Source organism: Asparagus officinalis, chromosome 3 (genome assembly GCF_001876935.1).
Source record: "Asparagus officinalis chromosome 3, Aspof.V1, whole genome shotgun sequence".
NCBI lineage: Eukaryota > Viridiplantae > Streptophyta > Magnoliopsida > Asparagales > Asparagaceae > Asparagus > Asparagus officinalis.
In genome coordinates, this window is record NC_033796.1 from 69,477,850 (window position 1) to 69,485,779 (window position 7,930).

General features: G+C 38.4%; 1 long non-coding RNA gene across 1 annotated transcript; it reads right to left on the reverse strand.

Moving 5' to 3' along the window:
* Positions 3,429 to 4,013, reverse strand: LOC109832328. The gene is made up of 2 exons (XR_002244709.1): positions 3,696 to 4,013; positions 3,429 to 3,497 (listed from the first exon to the last, which is right to left on the reverse strand). It is a non-coding gene; the product is annotated as an uncharacterized LOC109832328 (long non-coding RNA).

Genomic DNA, 7,930 nt, shown 5'->3' on the forward strand with positions numbered 1-7,930 from the left:
GTAGCAGATGTGGTGAACTCTGGCATTATAGAACTAGCTGTAAGTCAACTTACAAATGAACAAAATTTCAACTATTATTAATTGTTGTAGTATGTTGTGATTTTTGTAGATAACAGGTCTATGTATTAACTATTATTGGTTTCTTGCTACAGAGAAAAAGAATGATGAGCTACACAAGAGGAAGGCATGTGCATGTTGATTCTATAATTTCTATTGTCACTGTTTCGTATGTTAGTTTGTTCTTTGTGCCCTAATTTGGCTAACTACTATTTCACTAGTACAAAATAGGTCAGTCCAAACGGTTGGAACCGTTTGGGAAAACCCCCTCCCAAACGGTTACAACCGTTTGGACGAGGTAAAAAACCCGTTTGGGCTAAAGCCATTGGGGATGAGGTGTCCCCAACGGTTGCCCAAACGGTTGTAACCGTTTGGGCAACATCCCAAACGGTTACAACCGTTTGGGATGTTGCCCAAACTGTTGCAACCGTTTGGGGCATAAAAATTTGCCAAACGGATGAAACCGTTTGGGCAATTTTTTGCCCAAACGGTTTCAACCGTTTGGGCAATTTTTCACCCAAACGGTTTCAACCGTTTGGCCTATTTTTCACCCAAACAATTTCAACCGTTTGGGCTATTTATTTTAATAGTTTTTAAAGTTTGGCTTCTTTATTTATCTACTTGTTTATATATACATCTCACACAATAAGTACTCAACATCTCACAATGAAATCAAAATATTTTCAAACTTTGCTAAATATTCAATGTTATCATACACAATGTTTAGTCAATATACAATATTAAAGACAAAACATATACATACACAATGATTACTCAATATGTCACAAATGAAAAGCATCTAATATTATATATTTGTCTCTAATCTCTAATATCCAAAATGTCCAACATAATCAATCAAGTCAAGGAAAAGAAGAAATTCCTCGATGAGGTTGCCTTTTCGATGATCCGCTCCTACACGATACAAAGTATTCAAATATAAGTCAACAAGGCAAGAGTAGATATATTTAAGAAAAAATTAAAAAAAAAAATAGAAGTATGATTATAGCATAAAAGCAGTTAATTAAATTTTATCCAGAACATCTATTCAAGGGGATTTTGATCCATATTTAAATTATATACACGTTTTGCAAGTCTCGAACACAAAAGAGTAGCTACACTTAGGCATGAACCATCGTCTTTCACAGGTCTCGATCCATCTTTAAATCTTATACATATTTTACAGGATCTTTGAAATGTATACAAGTTTTACAGGTTTGATACAAAATGTGACAACCTGATGAAATTTGAATTCAAGTATTCAAGCTAATCTGAATACTTCAACAGAAATGTCTGTGTGTCTAAGTCACTTAAACAGCACATATAGCTCATTTCTAGTCTTAGATTGTTGTGGCATCGAACTAAGGTCCTGATCATTCTATTCAAGCTCCCAAAGGATTCATTCTGTACAAGATGTAATGTGTATATATGTGCTAATAAACTGAGCTCGAATATAATCTTTATGGTGCTAGCTTCAAGTTGATATCAGTAACGGATTAAAACAGGGCATATAAACCACTCATTGCAATAAAGAATAAACATGAGACTGGAAACAGTCGGCTTGTTTTAATAATTAGAGACTTGTCATAGACTATACGTGTGAGACTTGCATGCTTACAAGATGAACTGAATATGGACACGCCATAAAAGGACAAGTTCTCTCACAAACTTAGAAATGGAAGCACATAATCCTTAATTAGAACTGAATATAGACACTCCATAAAAGGACAAGCTCTCTCACAAGCTTTAAAATGAAAGCACATAATTGGTCACTAATAGAGATATATCAACTAATACCCTACCCTCTTTCCTTCTTACAGCAAAGGCTTCATGATTTCCAGCAAAAAGTTCATGGGCTTAATTATCTCCTTCCATAACATTTCCAGCAACAGGGCATATAATATGTTCCCATTTTCATAAAATTTAAGGACAACACGAATATTAAGTGATTTTCAAAACAAAATAAAAGTATGATTATAACATAAAAGCAGTTAAAATTTCATCCAGAACACTTACGCAATACTCCTTAGTGCTGTTGTCCGGATATGTATACTCTCCGGTGATCTTATCTACCGATGACGAGTGGATACCCAAATATAGTTTCAGCATTGTAGGTGTGCCACCATCCTCAATGATTTGACATTTCTGCAATTCACCAAAAATATGTTGTATAAACGATCAAAACATTTAAGAATTATATAATCTGATTTGTACTAGTGTGGATCCGTTAGAATTGCATTATATGACTTCCTTCATTGTTTCTTATTAATGAAACACGACAAAATCATTCACCTTTGACTGAAAGAAAAACCTGCTGTGACGAGAGAATTCTTCTCGACCCTAAACAAGTATGAACTATTCTTAAGGTCCAACTAAACCAAAGATCAAGGCGCTCATGAGAATAATGGTTTGCTTGCTCTTGCCTTTGCAACAGCCCAGTGATGCACCGACTTGGAATCCCAGGGAAGGGGGCTGAAGAGCCTCCTTGGAACCCCAGAAGGAACGTTGTTAGGGGTCGCATACGATATCGCGGTCCATGCAACCACCATCAAAGGAACTCCATAGTCGGCAATGAAACCTCTGAACCCCCCCTGCAAACAGTAATCACAGCTCTTACCATCATTCTTGGGGAGTTAATTAATCAATGGCACGGTAAATAACCAGAATATCACAGACCTGTGCCATATCTCCACGACCTTGCCTTTCTACTCTTTAATGAAGTGTACAGAAGGCCACCAGAAAATATGAGGCCCAGCAATTCATTCGTATAAAGCCACTGGAACTGGTTTACCATTAGACTCAAATCTTCGCCTTTGGGTACATTAAACTCACTCACCAGACCCTATAAAAAAATGAAAATATTAGCACTAGTTTTGCTCGCTAAGATTACTTTCCAGACTCGAAATAGAGAGATAAAAAATCACCTTGATAGCTTCTTGAAAGAGGAGAACTGTTATCAACATCCCAAAGAGTTCTCCTGCAACCCTGGTGAATCTACTAATTATAGCTGAAGCATTAAAAGCTGTCAGAAGAAACAGCATGATAGCAGTCCAGATGCAAACCCTACGAAAAGTTTTGCAAATCAAAAATCATATTAACTAAGAAACATGACTAACTGATCCAAACTCTTTTCATCTTCACAACTACAAAACCATCCAGCCCAAGCCAAAAATAGGCGTGCACCCAAGTCTTCTAGGTCTTTGGCAAAGTTGTACAAGTATGTGTACATTAACACAGTAGGTTCTGCAACTCCAAGAATTAACATGGGCAACTTTACACTTTGTTCCAAATAGAGAATTTACATCAGCAACTTCACACTTTGTTCCAAATTTTCATCAGCTTAATATATGATACAGCAAGGCTAAGAAGCTTACATGCGGAGGGCATTTCTTGGTGAGATGGTCCAGCACTGTTTGCTTGATCACCTCCAAAAGTGACTTTCGCTGAACACGCGAAAACAATTTCAATTATATAAAGATAAATACTTGTTTCACCAAAAGTATCAAATAGACATTAACAGCCATTGTATCGTAAGGTATATTTACTTTCATTGTGCACAATAGATCACCCCACTGAATGTTAAGATGATCGGGGTTTAACAAACATAAAGCCATAATAAAGGAAAATCCTAAAAGTATTACATTTAACAAAGTAAAGCTCCACTGCCGCCGCCTCCGACGAGGCATCCAGCTCCATGTCCTCCAGCTACAAACCAAACATTCACATGGGCATTTCATCAAACAGGTTGCAAGCACGAAGTAAAACCAGGCTAAACAAGAAACCGATCGACCAAACAAACAAGCGAAAATCCCAAAGGGGCATTTCGTCAAACACGTAACGAGCACAAAAACTAAATCAAAGCTTAAACATACTTGTAGTGTCTTGTATTCCCATGTTTCCAGGTATATATGCCTGGATGATTAAACGTATTTGATTTTCTTTTAGATGAATAAAATCTTAAACTTAGTGAAAAATATATACAATTAGTAAAAAGAAACGGAACACACTGACCTTCAAGTAGATATCAAGTGTCAACGGTCTTAGTGCTCCTTCTGTAAACGGAGAACATTAGATATCGTGAACTCTTAAAAAATCATTATATATCATCAAAATCAAGTTAAAACCAACCTGTGTCTTTACTTAGTTGCTCTCCAAAAGCAATAACAGGTAAAGCAGAAGCAAAAAAGATGTACATAGTAGGTGCCAAGACCCTGAAAAAAATGATGAGCAAAACAATTAACAGAATTGCATAAGCCTTTAAATTATTTTTTTTTCAAATACAAGTACCTGAATCCTGAATGAAACCCAGCCATTCAATCTTGACGGTAACATGGTGCTCTACCTTTGACATCACTGATGATTCCCCTAAATGGATGCCTGATATGATCCATTCTCGAGTAAAATCCTAAGAAAAACCAGTTATTTAACGATGTTAAAATTTATGGAGAAGGAATTATTTTGGTGGGAGCACCAAAATTCTTAATATCCCACGTTTCAGCAACTTCCATTTAAAACATATTTTTGGTGGAGGCACGCGGTGGAGGAGGCGGAGGAGCGATGCGGTGGAATCGATGGAGGCGGTGGAGGAGGCGGCGGAGGATCGAGCGCGCCGGCAAATATGAGGCGGCGGAGGATCTCGAGGGCCGGCAAAGATGAGGCGGCGGAGAAGGTCAGGCGTTGGCCGGCGAAGATGAGGCGGAGGCGGAGGCGAATTTTTTGCCGGAGGGGAATTTGAGGGTGTGGTGTTTTTTGGCGAAGGGGAATTTGAGCGTGCGGTGCTTGGGGATGAAATTTTTGGCGGAGGGGAATTTGAGAGGGTGCGGTGTTTGGGGATGAAATTTTTGGCGCCGCTGGCTGAAAATTTGGGGAGAACGCGTGCGCGGGTCAGAAAAACGATGGCTAAATTTTTTTTTTTAAACCCTAGCATAACTCCCAAACGGTTTCAACTGTTTGGACGGATATGTTCTAAACGGTTTAACCCGTTTGGAAGCTCCGTTTAGGATTATTCAATAGCCCAAACGGTTTAAACCGTTTGGAATAATTAGTCCAAACGGTTTAAACAGTTTGGGCTATTTTGACTTGCCCAAACGGTTTCAATAACCGTTTGGACTGCCCTATTTTGTACTAGTGTTTGGATTGTGGGTTGTAACATTTTGCAATGTTCCCTGCTTCAATGAAGCTATCTTTGTAATATTGTCAGACAGTTTTTATGCCAGGCACATAATTGCCTCAAACTGATACAGGTTTGTGGGCATAATTAGTTCTGCGCTGCCTAAAAGAATGTTAAGTTTCTTTGTCGTACTCTGTTAATAAGCTATATGTGGTCTTGTTTTAGTTGCAAAAGATAAAAACTATAACTACAATATGTTTCTCTTTAAAGTAACTTAATATGAATTATTCTACGCAAAGGAACAAATCTTTCTTCCTATTATAAGCTAAATTGGAGCAATTAGTCACTAGTGGAATACACATAGCTTCCCTAATCTCTCACGCGACAAATGTTTCAGCAATGAAGATAAACTCAAACCCGTGAATGCCAAATTATTAAACAAACATAAAAGGAAAGACTGAAGTCATGACTGTAAGATGTATTTTCTTGTATGTGGTTTTCTAGTCCAGTATCTGAAGGTGTATTTTCTTCTACATGCTTCCTCATTATGCTGTAAATGCTTCCTCATTATGGATACAGCAAAATGATAAGATTAAAGAAATGTCAGCATGCATAAAATGTATGCCTATGCGCAGATTAGTGAACATAGCCATTTACATTCAGGAACAAACTCATCCAATTATGACATTACAAAGTGCATTTCACAAGGAAATAAGACGCCCCTTCTCTGTATGCTACTACATTTATGGAATCAAAATATGACAGTATTCTCGTCCACATTGCAAGCTTATCCTCACATTGCAAGCTCATTCACAAATCACATCACATGCTTTTTGCAATGGAGAAACCAACAAATACTATAACAATACATACTAGAAACACTAATACTGTAAACACTAAACCTAATACAAAAGCATAGATGGAGGAAATAGCAGTTTCCCCAAGTTTTCCTTGTCCTCATCAAGATTATGCCCCTCTGGAAATATTTGTTCTTGAACATAAACAGGTGTATGGACAGGCCTTGAGCTGGATGCTGAATCACGAGCGATGATGTGCTTCTTCCATTCAATCAAAGCCTCTTTGTATGTTGCATACCCTTTGTAGGAGGCATTTGGGAATTTATCAAATTAAGATTTGCATTCCTTCTAATTATAAAAAATGTCACATCGTCGACCTCTCTTAACATGAAAATTTGTACTTTAAAAAGAAATTATCAATAGATTATAAGACATTCATGCATGCAAAATCTATTGTATCACTACTAATACATATCGGCTATCCACATTTAACGGGTACTCCACAAATTTATCAATCTTGTAAATACACTCAGATTTTCTAAGTTTGCATGTAAAGATAGATGCCCATTAACAAAAAACAACATAGTAACAAAAAATAGCCACGGGAGCTCGACGACGAGCACAAATAGCAACCAAAAACCCAACAACAGTTTGCTTCAACAAGCGCTAAACAAGCATAGTAACAAAAAAAAAAACAGCTACGGGAGCTCGACGACGAGCACAGATAGCAACCAAAAACCCAACAACATAGAGCTAAGCAAGCTACAATCAGCCTATTAAAAAAAACAGCCATGGGGAGCTCGACGACGAGCACAAGTAGCAACCAAAAACCAAACAACATAGAGCTAAACAAGCTCGAATGAGCATAGTAAAAAAACAGCCACGAGAGCTCGATGAAAAGCACAAATAGCGACCAAAAACCCAACAACATAGAGCTAAACAAGCTCCAATCAGCCTATTAACAAAAAACAGTCACGGGAAGCTCGACGACGAACACAAGTAGCAACCAAAAATACCACCACCAATCCTAGCACCCAAGTATAAAATTTTACTACCCTTTACATTCCTAAAGTGTTCATACATAAATTATCATCGCATATAAACATATTAGTAAAGGTGCACGCCTAAAATACCACCAAGATAACACATTTACAATGATTAACATTCAAAAAAAAGGAAAATTCAGGCTCATCACAGGTTCTCTTAGTTAAAGGAAATAAAACTATTAGGTTTAATTCCATTTCTAATTAGACCCCTAACTTTTGGGGAAAAAAGAGCTTGGATCTAAATCAAACCATGAAAAGATCATAAATCACGCATAAAAAGCTCTAGAAATGAAAAAAATTAAGGAAAAAGATGAAGATCATCTTCTCATTCCCTTGTTTTCCTCCCTAATCCCTAAATCAATCGTGATTTAAGCAAGAATGAAAAGGAGATTTTATAGATACAAAGGGGAAGAAATTGTAGAGATCGGAAATGAAAGGAGCTGAGGTACATGAGACTCAAACGGAGAGTGATGGCATCGGAGTTGGCTCACGGAAGGGGAAGGGGCTCGGCGGCGAGACCAGTAGATCGACGACGAGATAAAAAAATCAATGGCGAGAGTGATAGCGACGACACCATGAGGAGCTTGATGGCAGAGGGCTTAATGCCGGAGGAGGAGGAGCTTAGTAGCGGAGGAGGAACTTAATAACGGAGGGCTTGATGGGGTTGGCTCACGGAGTTTATCGGCGGAGTTGGTCGACGGAGTTGGCTCGCGGATCGAGAGCGGGATAGCTAGAGAGGAAGAGAGAGAATTGGTCGGCGGAGTTAGGGAGGAGCTTAGTAGCGGAGGAGGAACTTAATAACGGAGGGCTTGATGGGGTTGGCTCACGGAGTTTATCGGCGGAGTTGGTCGACGGAGTTGGCTCGCGGATCGAGAGCGGGATAGCTAGAGAGGAAGAGAGAGAATTGGTCGGCGGAGTTAGGG